Here is a 14,990-nt window from a genome sequence, read left to right as displayed (position 1 = left end):
ACTCTGCTTTTTGCCTGACCCTTTTGTACCGTTGCTGGATTTTGGATTTGTGATATTTCGACCTTGTCTTTCGTTTTGCCCTTTGGAATTTGTTTGCCTATCGTTTCCTGGTTTTGACCTACGCCTGTACTTGGATTACGACTCTGCCTTGTGTTAATAAAGCTACTATTCTCAGTTTTATCTGCACGCGTCTGAACCTGGCTGACTGGTTACATTTATGGATCTTTGGAGAAAACTAAATTAATCTGCACAGTTTGCAAAGCCAAATTTAACCACCACAGAAGAAGTGCATCTTTGACATATCACCTCGAAACAAAACACTCTAACGAAACAATATCTTTGAGGCCTCATCATTTAACATTACAGGAGTGTGGTACTCGTGGGCGAATAATGAAACCTGTAAGTCAGAAGGTAACTAGCTTTGGTTAACTGGATAGCCAAAAACTGCCAACTAATTAACACTGTTAAAGATGATGGACTGAGAGAAATCATTCAAATTGCATCAGGAGACACCTCTTATAATCTACCCTCAAGAGGAACCATTGTTTCAAGAATGCACACTTTGTATGAAAACAGGAGGGCACAAAGGATGGACATGCTTGAGCAGAGTGTGTCACTCTCACAGGGGACCACTGGACTTGCATTGACAACTACTTGGGCATCACTGCACACTTCACTGATAAAGAATGGAATCTGTAATCGTTTGCACAAACTGTAAGTAAAACAGAAACCTGAAACTATGCAGAGATATGTGCTGATCATTTTCTGGATGTCACAAAAGAACAGAATATCATGGGGAATTTAACTATACTTGGCACTGACAGTGCCTGTAACATGGTTGCAGCTGCAAGGCTACTTTCATTTGAACACTTGCTCTGCATGGCCTACAGTCTGCAAAGGATGGTCATGGTTTCACTCCACGACAGTGGATTTGAAAGTGTTCTGGCTGAATGTTGCAAGATTGTCTGTACAATTTCTCTGTAAAGCATGGTGCCAGTCTCATGCCACTTGTTCAGAGTTATGGAGCCCTCAGATAATGATCCAGTCAATATGGTGAAGTTCAAGACAGTCTTTCCCACAGACCTAGCTAAACAGAAGGCCACCACCAACGTCACATGGCTGAAGATCGCTACTGCACTTGATCCCAGGTTTAAGGATCTGAAGTCTTCCCAAAGATTAAATGAGTGAACTGTGGGCATTACAAAACCTGATGATGGGAGAGATGTCTGCACAACAGCTGTCTGCAGAGACAAGCAGCCTCCAAAGAAGAGGAGGATGTCTGTCTTCTTGCTGGGTTTTTCTGATACGGATACAGATGAAGAATAAGAGTCCATAGAACAATGTCTGGGCTGCTACAAAGCAGAGCCCAAAATGGATATGGAAGGGTGTCCACTACAGTGATGGTCACAGAGAGAAGGAGCACATGTGAGGCTGGTACCCACTGCATGCAAATACCTTTCAACCCCTGCAACCACAGTGTCTTGTGAGAGGTTGTTTTCAAGAAACTCACATTAAGCAAATGAATGAATTAATCATTACATAATTAATTAATTAGTAATTGATTAACCACTACGTAATTCATTATTTATGTTATGTGTAGTAACAGCCTTATTGCCCATTAGCTCCTTAAACATTAGCTTGCATTAATAGGACAGGGATCTGTATGAGACCTCTATCAGGAAGTTAAAAACAAATCTGAGCATGACAAAATCATTATCTAGAGTTTATGGTGAAGCTGTATTAGAGTAGATTTTCCTGCATCACAGCACTCGTCTATATACCAGCAAAACTGCAACTAATCTGTATTTTATATTTTATATAGGTAAATTGTGTGGGTTGACGGCTATGTTAACTAAAATAACAAAGTAGCATAAAAGATAAAGCAGCATTCACTGTCTCTAGGTCACTCACTTGGTCACTTGGTTATTTAATCAATAAAGTGTCTCTAAGTTACTCATTCAGTCACTTGGTCACCTACTCAGTCACTCTCTTGGAAACTTGGACACTTGGTCACTCACTTGTTTACTTGGTCATTTCCTCTGTCACTGACTCAATGACTTGGTCACCTACTTGGTCACTCACTCAGACACTTGGTCACTCGGTCACCTACTCGGTCACTTTCTCTGACACTTGGTCAATCACTGTCATTGACACACTCAGTCACTTGGACACTCACACAGACACTTAGTCACAAACTCCCTAAGTCATTCATTCATTTGGCCTCTCAGTCAGGGTCACTCACTCACTATATTATTTCCTCAGTTGGTCATTCTTTCAGTCAATCACACTTGGTCACTCATACACTCTCCCTCTTTTCCTTTGTGTTACACACACTCACACAAGAATTTAGCCAGTGTTGATTGTCTTTACTGTCACTTGGTCACTCATTCTAACAGTCACTTGGTCACTCAGTCAGTCAGTCACTCATTGTGTCACTCTGTGTCTAGGTCACTCACTTGGTCACTTGGTCATTCAATCAATCAACTGTCTTTCGGTCATTCATTAGGTCACTTGGTCACCTGCTCAGTCACTAACTTGGACACTTGGTCACTCTGTCACTCACTTGGTCAGTTGGTCATTCTTTCACTCAATTGCAAACTCGGTCACTCAAACACTTTTCCACTTTCCCTCTATGTTTCTCTCTCTCTCTCACACACACACACACACACACACAAGCTGTGTGGTTTATTTGTATGTACAAAAATGGTTTTACAGGAATTACTCAGTTTACCTTCAGCTGCCTAATAGATGCTTATCAGCAGAATTAACACACTACACTACATGTAGATCTGCACATTTCATCTAATATACACTAAACTCTCATTTAACTGATTTACTCTTATTATTAATGCACTGAGAAAGAAATACTGAAAAAATTATTTGAGACTCTGTTTGCTTGTTTGTGTTACTCTGTTAAATAATAATTAATTTGAGAACATTAAATATTGCTTTGACCACTAGATAAGTGAGCATGCATTGTGGTGTGTGTGCTGATATAGCTAATGATGTAAGTACACTTTATTTAAATACAATACGCCTCATGTAGAACACCCTATATGTCACTCAGGGGATAGAAGTGGTGGGAACACTACTGAAAATTCCTGCTTAAGTAAAAGTACTGTTACCATAGTGATAATTTACTTGAGTATAAGTAAATGTATTAATAAAAGAAATTATTCAAGACTGACCACAGTACGATCCACTAGTGCACGTTTACACATTTTTCTGTGTACTGTGTAAGAAACAAGTTTATATTAAACTACATGTATTTCATGGTTAGATGGTTATATAAAGCTTCCCAAGTTTATCTGTTTCCAATACAAGAGTTTAGAATCCCTGAAAGGCTATGCAGAGTTCATCATTGTTGATTAAGTCTGCATGTGTATATGTCTGGATAAAGTCTGTTCCTTGTGTGTGCTTCTTTCTTGCCTAAATTTGACATCTCTGAGCTTATCATGGCTGAAGTGTTTTGGGTAGCTGCTATGTTTTGATTGGTTTTCAGAATGAAAGCTTTTACATTTAACTAGGCTTTTCTTCTAATTGGATTATGAGCTGTAATGCACATTTATTTTTACATTTATTAAAATGATAGAAATGAAGTATTATGAATTAATGCCACTCAAAAAAGTATAGTCACAGGGAAAAGTGTACTCATGTACTGTAATGAGAAAAATGTAATTTGTTACTTTCCACCTCTGCACTCACCCCTTCGAGTCATCCCTTTATTAACGTATCTATGGTTGATCTCCTCATAGACTGCCTCAGTCAGGTTCTTACGCCTCCTCTTAGAGAGCACTGTGCGGGAGACAGACAGAAACATGGAGCCAGTTCAGTAGAAGAGAAGACTGATAACAGATTGAAGGACTAATGATGTTTAGTGAATGTACAGAAAGTGGATTGTAGATGATCTCTGAATCTCTCTACCTCTGCTCTGGTAAAACAGCACAACCAGAAGCACTAAGGCCAGGAAGAGCAGCACTCCCAGAACCAGGAGAGACAATGGATAGATGGACGGAACAGCACTTGGAAGAGTTTGTGGAAGACTGTTTGTTTTCTTCACTGGCTGACTAACTGGAAATAAAAAGACAGAATAGAAACTCTGAATAGAACGCTGAGAAAATCTATTCGGAATCATTTAGAAAAATGACCTAAGAATAAAAAAAGTACCTGTGCTGGTGGAGGTGGTGGTTGTAATAACGGGTGCAGTAGTAGAAGGTACAGATATGTCTGTAAATACAAAAGGTAAACAAGAAAATAAAAAAATACAGTAAAAATGCAAACTTACATTGACTAAAGTGAAGGATTTAATGTTAATTGTTAGTTTTGATTCAGAATTTTAATTCAGTGTAAACACTGCATATGTCAAAGTAACGATAGACAAAATGAACAAAAGTATATCAATATATTGTTCATGGCAAAGAATCATTAGACAACATAAGCAAACTTAATTATGCAGATTATTAACACTAGGACAAACAAGATTTGATTGAGTCAGAAATTCCAGTCTAGCAGACTCCTCTGACCTGCACAGGTGACCCCAGCATCCTGCCTGTGGGAACAGTCAGTGTGGTTCTTCAGGGAATGAGGACAGTCCCACAGGTGAATCTCATTCCCTCTACACTTCACTCTGTTCAGCCACATAATCCCTTCACCAGCACCAAAGACAGCACTCCCATCAGCACTCAGCGCCGGCCCACAGCCCAGCTGCCTGTAGACCACCTGAGTATCTCTGATGTCCCACTGATCATCACAGACAGACCCCCACTTAGCGTTATGATACACCTCCAGCCTCCCAGAGCAGATTCCTCTTGTTCCATTAAGCCTCAGAGGCAGGTGATCTACATCACACATGAAGAGAGTATTAGCATTTTCAACAACACAAAATACAGTAATATATTGAAATATATATTTGATTTCACAAAAAGAAAACCAGTATATCTTATTGTATTTATTACTAATATGTAATTACTAATGTGATTAACATCATTTGTCAAAAAACAATAATTTAAACAAGATAAATAATAAATACTGGCAAACAATTAATTCTCTGTTCTGTAGATTTTTAAAATGAATGTTCTGACCTGAGCACTGTTTCTGGTAGCGAGATGAAGAGCATGTCTGATGACCTTTTGACCATCTTTGTTCTGCTAAAAATAAGCCAAAAATAAACCAAACTTCCAGATTACACTGTCTATAAGCAGATTGATTATTTATTGAGCTAAATCTCTTGGCAAAGTCCACCTGAAACATTTTGTTTATGCTAATGTATAAAACAATATAATCTATAGAGAGGAACTGCCTACCTGAGCAGGAAATGTGAGCCACCTCGCTGCGATCATCACAGTCGTTATCTCTCCAGGGTGAAGATGGACATGTTTCCTACATTTCACACCTTCCAGCCAGTTAGGAGCTGATTCCACTCTTGCTTTGGCAGCCGTGTCACTTCCAGATCTACCACAGTTCAGCTCAGACATTTGATTAACACACACATTACCCCACGTTCCATTGTAGAACACTTCCAGATTACCCTCACAGCCCTCAGTGAGTCTGATCTCTTTAAACTCTGGTCAGAGACGAATGACTTTACTTTGAAGCATTAATTCTATTATTGCATAGTATTTAGACACGTTACTTTAAAAGTTTAAAATGTTCTATGAATGTCCTTTGAACATTTATTAATTGCATATCAGTTGTGTGAAATGTGCTGTCTGTATCATTATAACATTCTCAAAAACGGAAGAATTTTGAAGGGTTTTTTAGATTGAAGATTAGCTACCTGTAGCTGCCAGTGTGTTCCAACATCCTCCTTGTGTCCACATTCATTCTCTCCACACAGCTGAAATCTGCAGTTCCACAGGGTCGCCTCGTTCCCCTCACACTCCACCTCATTCAACCATATGGGTCCAGTTCCAGGTCCAAACTGGGCTGGTACCAGAGCACTGAGGGCCACTCCACACTGCAGCTGTCTGCAGACCACCTGCGCATCCTCAATATCCCACAAGTCATCACACACTGTCCCGCATGAGCCGCTGTGGAAAATCTCCAGCCTTCCTGCACAGTGTTCCCAAGAACCAAGCAGCCTGATAGAGCTGTGAGCTGAATTAAACTGACCTACACACACACACACACACACACACACAGGTTCATGGACTCTAAATATGTCACATCACAGAACAAAGATTACAATACAATATATTTTGACCAGTTAAGACAAGATTGTTCACCACTTTTCTTATTTAGCTGCTACATACCAGAGCAGGTGATTGAGAGCTGTTCTCTGGAGCTGCAGTTGACTGCTTGTGCACTGCTGCAGTTCCCCAGATTAACTTCATTCACAGAACAATTGAAACCCGTCACACACATGTGTCTGTGTTCAGGACTGGATGGAGAGGAGCTGGAGAAGCTGAACACAAAGCCACAGCCCAGCTGTCTGCAGACCACAGAGGCCTCAGACTCACTCCAGGAGTCCAGCAGAACTCTCCTCCAGTCCTGCCTGAAGTAAATCTCCACCTCCCCCTCACGCTCCATCCCTCCAGACAACCGCACTCGCCCCTCATGAAATGCCAGAGAGGAACCTGAAGAGGAAAGCTAGTCGAATTACTGAAGTAAAATATTTTCACTGAAGGGGCCAAAGATTTACACCATCATTTACTAACATGGTGTATATATGAAGAAGTATACAATATTTATGTCTCACCACTGCAGATGACTCCAGCATCCTGTTTATGAGAGCATGCAGTTCGACTCCATGATCAAATGGGACATTTTGACAGGTGTGTTTCGTTCCTCTGACAATCAAACACATCAGCCCAGATCTGGCCACTCCCCTCCCCAAACCAGTCTGACCCCAACACAGCCACAGCACTCCCACACTTCAGCTGACCACAGAGGACACTGGCAGCTCTCATATCCCAGCTTACATCACACACTGTGCCCCATTCACTGAGGTACAGGAGCTCCACTCAACCAGAACAGGAGTCAGAGCCATTCACCAGCTGAGCCTGAGTGTGACCTGAATCAACATCACATTACATGAATGAACATGAAAAAGTACAAAACATTGCTCAGCTAATGGGCATGCACTGACAAGTTTTACGGAAAAGTTTTAAAGGAGTGCTTAAATATTAAATATTTTGATGAAAGTACCTCTGTGTTTTGCAGTTAGGTCTTCTCAGCCACTATAGAAATTATTATTACTTGTGAACAAAAGCAGCTCTTACCAGTACACACCAGTCCCACATCACTGTCATGGGAGCAGTTGGGTTTGAGTGAAGATGATGTTGGACAGAACTAAATCTGAGATTCGTTGCCTCTACACTGAACCTCCTCTGACCACACCTGACCCTCCCCTCTGCCAAAAACAGCTGCTCCCAGCACCTCCACAGGAAGCCCACAGCCCAGCTCTCGATACAGAACCTCTGCATCCTGCTGTTCAAAGTCAGCATCACACACTGTGGACCAGTTTTTTCCATGAAGCACCTCCACTCTCCCAGAGCAACTGTGGAAACCATCAGCAATTCTAGACTTTCTGTGACCTGTAAGTATAGAATTACATGAAGAGTCTGAATATCATGACAAATTGCTATGTTTTACCAAACGTGGCCTTTCCCATATTTATTAAATTGAAATAAAATAAAATAAATACTCGTACTTTCATGGGACAACAGCTCTATAGTTCACTTTCTGCTTTCACATTTGGTTGACTGTGTTTCAGTGTTAAGTTGAAGACAAATGGAAGCAATTTCACTCCTTCACTTTAGCCAACAAGGTATCCACTATTAAATGAAAACTGGAAGATGAAACTCATAAGCAGCATAATAGTCTAGCTGACAAACCAAACAGTAACACTTTACATTAAGGGTCGCTAATCAATCATTAATTATATAATAATCAACTATTATTTCCCCATTATTTAGTTATTAGTTAACTCTTCATTAACCATTACCTATTACTTAGCAATTGATTAAGCACTTATCAATTAGTAACTAAGTACACTGTTAGGTCATAAGTTAGTTTGTCATTAGTTTATTGCTTACTTACTCATTATCTGTGTACTAACTGCTGCTTATTACATTGTTAATTAACTAATAAGTATTTTTCTTCATATAAAGAAGTAACGTGATAACTTACTAGCACTTATGTGTTAATCCCGCTAAATATCTGTTAATTAACTTTCCATCACCTCCATATATTCAGTTGCTTCACTTTTCTCACTTTGGTTCATTAAAGATGCTTATGGTCACATCTGACCGTAAGATGAGCGCACACAAATTCCTGGACGGTTTTGTTATTCATCACGTTCATCTTGGCATATCTGTACTCATATCTGGTAGGAGTGCATGTAAATTTGGGCATAAATGCTGGATATGTGGCTAATTAACCAAAACTATTATCAACATAATCTGTAACTGCAAAAATAAGAACAACAATAGAAAATTTCAATAATACTAATTTGTGTGCATGACAGTCCAGTACAAAAGTGGATGTACTTATTTTACATGCACATTGATATAAACAAGTGCTGCAACTATTTCATGTTCCATTTAAAGACACATTACACTGTGCTTTTGTTGTCATACACTGCAATAATACAGCGTTTATTTTAGGGAATTAATTACACTAAACAATCACTCTACTATGTTAACAACACTGAGTGTTTTGTTTTATTCACATTTTATTTTTTCCAGTTGTTTTCATTTTAATACTATTAGGTTTGGTCAGCAGGGGAGGAGTGCACTCACTGCTGGACATCAAACTCCACCCACGAGCACGGCCATTAGCTTTCATGCCAAGCACTTTTATTGGCTGGCTACTGAAACATCTGCATGAATTAGTTTGTGCTTCATGTAAATGATATGTAAATGAGGTGCTGGTCGGCTGGTTTCATGCACTGAAGCTGATTTATCATTTATGCTCAAATCTCCACTTGTTTCCACATCGTACAAAATTGTTATGAATCAGACGCAGAGCAGTTCATACCTTATAAAAGGCAAAAAAAGTGTTCTTTTTTTACGTAACTTGGATGATTAATGGGCCCTTTTCACAAGATTCGTGATTACTTCCGGTTTAAGCATTAGCAGGGTAAAACTCACTTCCTCTCCATAAAGCTACTGCAGACGCGCTGTCAGAATGTTTAGTAGTGAACTGTATCGCTCAAACGCGGAGCTACAACAGCTGTATTTTAGTTTTCCTGCACGGTTGTGACAGTGAGAGTAAGTGGACGGAATCTCTGATTTAACTGTAAACAGAGCTGAGACGCTGTGCGTTGTTTTTACTGCAGTTCTGCTGCAGCTGCTTCACATCAAGCCGTCTCTGAGTCTTTGTAAAACACGCCAGCGATTCGGTAATATTCTGTTTTCAAAAGAAAGAAGAGCTTTTATATGTAGCATGAATGTTATAGACTCTGTTTATATTAAGCTAGCTATACTGGCTAGAAGCTCCTGCTAACCAAACTAGCCCGGCTAACATGAAGCAGCTTTTTCAGATGTCAGCTAGGAGTCTCGTTTTTGACTGAGCAGTGAAAGGTGGATGTTTTTCTGAAGTGCTGCTTCAAAAATTGCCATGAAACTATAGGAATAATGCTGTTTGGCAGATCGCTAACATAGCCAGCGTTAGAGCTAACTTAGCTTTAAAGTCTGCTACTCATACGAAGCTGGAGCTCAAACTGCTGATGGCAGGCTAGCTAATTAGCGACTGTAGCCTGCTAGCCTACCGTAAGCTAATACAGTTTAAACGAGGTCTGTAAAACAGACTTTACATTTTAAAGTTTTTGTTTGTGTTTATGTCAGAAGTCTCTGCCATCATGTAGCTAAATGTGTCACAGAACCTGCTCCACATTAGCCGGCTGGTGGCAGCAGCTGATGAAAGCTAACTAGCTTCCTTATTTTGGGAACACAGCTACAGTTAGAAATGGCTTCTAGCATTGCTAGCTAGCTACAGCTAAACAACGTCTACCAAATTCATACTACACAGAAGAACTTTAATTTCTTTTGAAAACAGAAATATTACAGAAATCGCTGGCATGTTGTTCAACTACAGAGACACTGTTTGAGGTGAGCAGCTGCAGCAGCAGTAAGCAGGGCTACACCACACACAGCATTTTAGCTGTGTTTACAGTTAAGTCAGTGCTTCCACTCACTTCCTATTCTCACTGTTTGTCATGATAGTGCACGAAAACGAACATATGTCTGTTGTAGCTCAGTATTTGAGCATTATAGTTCACTGCTAATGCTTAATCCGCGACTCTTTATGAAAAGGGCCCATGGCCATTAGATCTTTACATTTTGACCATTAATTACTTCTTAAATTCCACTTACTTAACCATTAATTACTGATTTTGTGTTGCCACTTTACTTGGAGGGACACAAAAGCAGTAATTAATGATTAAGTAAGAGGAATTTAAGAAGCAATGAATGGTTGATTAAGTGGAATTTAAGAAGTAATTAATGGTCAAAATGTAAAGATCTAATGGCCATTAATCATCAAAGTTACGTAAAAAAAGAACACTTTTTTTTTTGTCTTTTATAAGGTATGAACTGCTCTGCGTCTGATTCATAACAATTTTGTACGATGAGGAAACAAGTGGAGATCTGAGCATAAATGATAAATCAGCTTCAGTGCATGAAACCAGCCGACCAGCACCTCATTTACATATCATTTACATGAAGCACACACTAATTCATGCAGATGTTTCAGTAGCCAGCCAATAAAACGGCAGTGTTTGGCATGAAAGCTAATGGCCGTGCTCGTGGGTGGAGTTTGATGTCCAGCAGTGAGTGCAGTCCTCCCTTGCTGACCAAACTTAATAGTATTAAAATGAAAACAACTGGAAAAAATAAAATGTGAAATAAAACAAAATACTCAGTGTTGTTAATATAGTAGAGTGATTGTTTAGTGTAATTAATTCCCTGAAATAAACGCTGTATTATTGCAGTGTATGACCAAAGCTGTGTTTGTGAGTCAGTAGTATGAAACAAAAGCACAGTGTAATGTGTCTTTAAATGGAACATGAAATAGTTGCAGCACTTGTTTATATCAATGTGCATGTAAAGTAAGTACATCCACTGGACTGTCATGCACACAAGTTAGTATTATTGAAATTTTCTATTGCTCTTATTTTTGCAATTACAGATTATGTTGATAATAGTTTTGGTTAATTAGCCACATATTCAGCATTTATGCCCAAATTTACATGCACTCCTACCAGATATGAGTACAGATATGCCAAGATGAACGTGATGAATAACAAAACCGTCCAGGAATTGTGTGCGCTCATCTTACGGTCAGATGTGACCATAAGCATCTTTAATGAACAAGAACCAAAGTGAGAAAAGTGAAGCAACTGAATATATGGAGGTGATGGAAAGTTAATTAACAGATAATTAGTGGGATTAACACATAAGTGCTAGTACGTTATCACATTACTTCTTTATATGAAGAAAAATACTTATTAGTTAATTAACAATGTAATAAGCAGCAATTAGCACACAGATAATGAGTAAGTAAGCCACAAACTAATGACAAACTAACTTATCAACTAACAGTGTACTTAATTACTAATTGATAAGTGCTTAATCAATTACTAAGTAATAGCTAATGCTTAATGAAGAGTTAACTAATAACTAAATAATGGGAAACTAATAGTTGATTATTATATAATTAATGATTGGAAATGTACTTTCTGTTACTTAAAGATAAAGTTGCCCACAGGACAGGAGAGCCATATGCCACATTCCAGAGGGGGTGTTCTGTTGCCCCCTGGGTCGAGGGAGAGGGGTGCTGGTTCTTGATTCAGCCGTAAATTTGACTGAGTTTGGGGTTGGGAGTGTTAAGTCGACAGATTTACACTTTCAACTCCAGACTCGCTGGAGCCAAAAGGCCCTTAGCTTTTGGGTAAACACTCAGCTTGAAGTAAAGTTTCAGCCAGTGTTCGCTACAATAGTAATGAGGAAAAACAATACTGTTTTTGCCCTATCAGGTCCAGCTGTATCACCAACAGAGAGTTTGGCAGCCACAAAATTAAAACAGCAGCTGGAAAAAGAGAAGGCGAAGGTGGAAATGCAGTCCACACAGATTGCTGAATTGAAGCAAGAAATTAAGGAACTATGTGAAACAACTTAATTGTAAGTTGTCATGAAGGGTGATTACTGTATATGAATATGTTGGAATATGAACCATTCATATACCTCAACAAAGAAATAAGAAATCTGATGAATGTATTGAATTTTCCAGATTACAATAAAAATAAAACATTCATCAGCACAGTTATTGGCAAACATGAACTGTGTCTGTTAAAATTGTGTTGATGTAATATAATACATTCTTTTGGAAATAATGTACACATTTTATCAAGTACATGTATCACTTTTTGAGACAACAAAAATCACTTGCTTAAGTACTCAAAATTCAGAACCTGAAACTACAGTAGTGCAGCTTGCAATAGAACTCAGAACATGTGTTGGTTTTATTTGATCAGCTCTGTATCATGGTCTTTATAAAACAGATTTTTTGTCAGTTATTGTATTCTGTCTAACAGCTAAACTTGGGATTCTTTACAGCAATGAAGAGCCAAACCATTGAGGTGGATTCAGAGTCTTTATTTTCAGATTCCACACAGAGTTCCCCTGACTCATCAGATTCATCAGCCTCATCTGAAGATGGCTCTAAGAAAAGGAAGAAGGGAAAGAAGAGCAAAAAAGGGAAGAAGCACAAGAAGAGCAAGAAAAAGGAGAGTGAGAAGGACAAAGGAGTCTGCCACAGAGGTGACACTGGTTTAATTGCACTACTTATATATATCAAGCAGAAATTTGCTTTAATTATTATATAAAATAGCTGTCAGATTTGTAAATGGAAGATGTCAATCAATTCTTAAACAAATTCAGTTTTATTATCATTTAATTTTATTTATGTACATATTTATTTACTTTATTTCTTTACTGAGGTGTTACCATATGTCATTACCTATTTAACTCTAACTCATTGAATTTATGTCCCACCATCAAATTTATGGGGGAAGCCAACTACAGCTGGCTGACCACATTGGTAACACTTTATTTAGAGTGGTCTTTTGTAGATCATTAATAAACTCTTTACAGAGTATCAGCAACACATCAGCAGCATATCAGTGAATTAGCAGTAGTGAAGCATCTGAATACACTGAAGTAAATATCTTGATGTTCTGTTGATACATTGCTTAAATTAAGTAGATGTATTATGTTACAAAGCAGACTTTATATTATACTTCCATTAAGCAAAACCTAACCTTACCCAACGTTATCTCAAACCAAACCCTAACCCTGGCACTAATCCTAACCCTAACCTTAACCCTAACCAAAACCTAATCCAGCTCCAGGTACAGAATGGTGTCATTGTGTCTGTAACAGCTTGTCGAGGATGTTGAGATGGTCTGTATTAAACCTGTTACATGTTCAGTGACCTCTCAGGTTGTACATCTACAGACATGAACTCCAAACAAAGTGAAAAAATAACAGAATTCAGCAGATTATAAACAAATTTTATTTACACAGTTAATTAAAAGTCTCCTGATAATCTACTGAATGTATTCACTGCTGCTACATCATTGGTATGTTGTTGATGTTACTGAGAGTCTGTTGAGTGTTTCTTTCATCTAAAACGGATCACTCAAAATAAAGTGTCACGCAAGAGTCCGTTTTCAAACATGGTCCACACGTTTTTTCTGTTTAGTGCATAGGCCAAATTCAAATCAATGCACTTTGTCATGACAAGACAATCATTAGGCTATAGTTCTTTGATAACACAAAATAATTGGCTGATGGACTCAGTTGTGGATACATTTTTGTGTTTGTTTATTACTTCAGCTCGAGATCCAGATGAGGTTGTGTGGAGTTACAAAGCGGTGCTGAATCATCACAAGAAGAAAAAATCATTCGTGTCAGCATACAAGGCCATAAGGGTAGACCGGAATACCATTGTGACTATGGCTCCAATTGCTGAGCTGGCAATTATTGATCCTCCTAAGTTTGAGGAGCTGGCCAGCACTTTTTCCTGAAAACAAAAAAATTCTTGATTTTGCTAAGAAACGTTTGGCTGCTTTAAATGACTTGGATGTGCAAGATAAGATACAACAATACAAAAATGACCTTAAATTGCTCCTTCTCATGAAACGCCAGTAGTTGTTTTTATGATGTGCAACTACAGACTTAAAAGTTATGGTTCACCAAAACATAATTTAATTTACATCATTTTCCCCCCAGCTCAAATGTGGTTTATTAAGCAAGACACATTTGGTGCATCACATTTGCTTCTTTAGCTTTGCACTACAGTTATGATACTAATGTAGCTAAAAAGTAATGCAAGTCTATGGTATCCAAAATCTTATTTTAAGCAACATATACTTATATTACATTGTTCTCGTAGTACCTCAGTGCACTTTGTTTTTTTGTTTTTTTTTGGTGAACTGTTTCTTTAGCAGGGTATATGCTGTTGTGTTCATAATGCAAAGGTTTGTTTCTATTCTTTGTTTGGTGAAACACATTCACTTAAAATATCTTATGCTGTTAAATTCACACCGCCAATTGGTTAAAAGTGTGACTGGACCTTTTCTTGGGGGGTGGAGGTTGAGCACATTTGTTCGTTTTTATTTTTAATTGTTGAGTAAATTTCTTCCTTTTTTTGTTTGCAGTTGTTGAGCAAATTTCTTCATTTTTTATTTGTAATTTTTAAGTACATTTCTTCTTTTTTGTACTTGAGCAAATTTCTGTCTTTTTTGTAATTGTTGAGCAAATGGCTTCATTTTTTATTTGTAATTGGTGAGCAAATGCCAATTAAAGTCATTGTTTAATTTCACTCTTGGCCTAGTTTGAATTCACTGATGACCGGTAAATATGTGTTAAATACCAGTGGCTGATAAACATTTATAGCATTTAAGAAATAGTGAACGTGGTTCACTTTGGAGTATGTACTGTCAAAAGGTTTATATATAATCAATTAATGTTTCTTAATCACGAATT

This window comes from Colossoma macropomum, unplaced genomic scaffold, assembly GCF_904425465.1.
Source record: "Colossoma macropomum unplaced genomic scaffold, Colossoma_macropomum, whole genome shotgun sequence".
In the NCBI taxonomy this organism is placed as follows: domain Eukaryota; kingdom Metazoa; phylum Chordata; class Actinopteri; order Characiformes; family Serrasalmidae; genus Colossoma; species Colossoma macropomum.
This window is presented reverse-complemented; position numbering follows the sequence as displayed.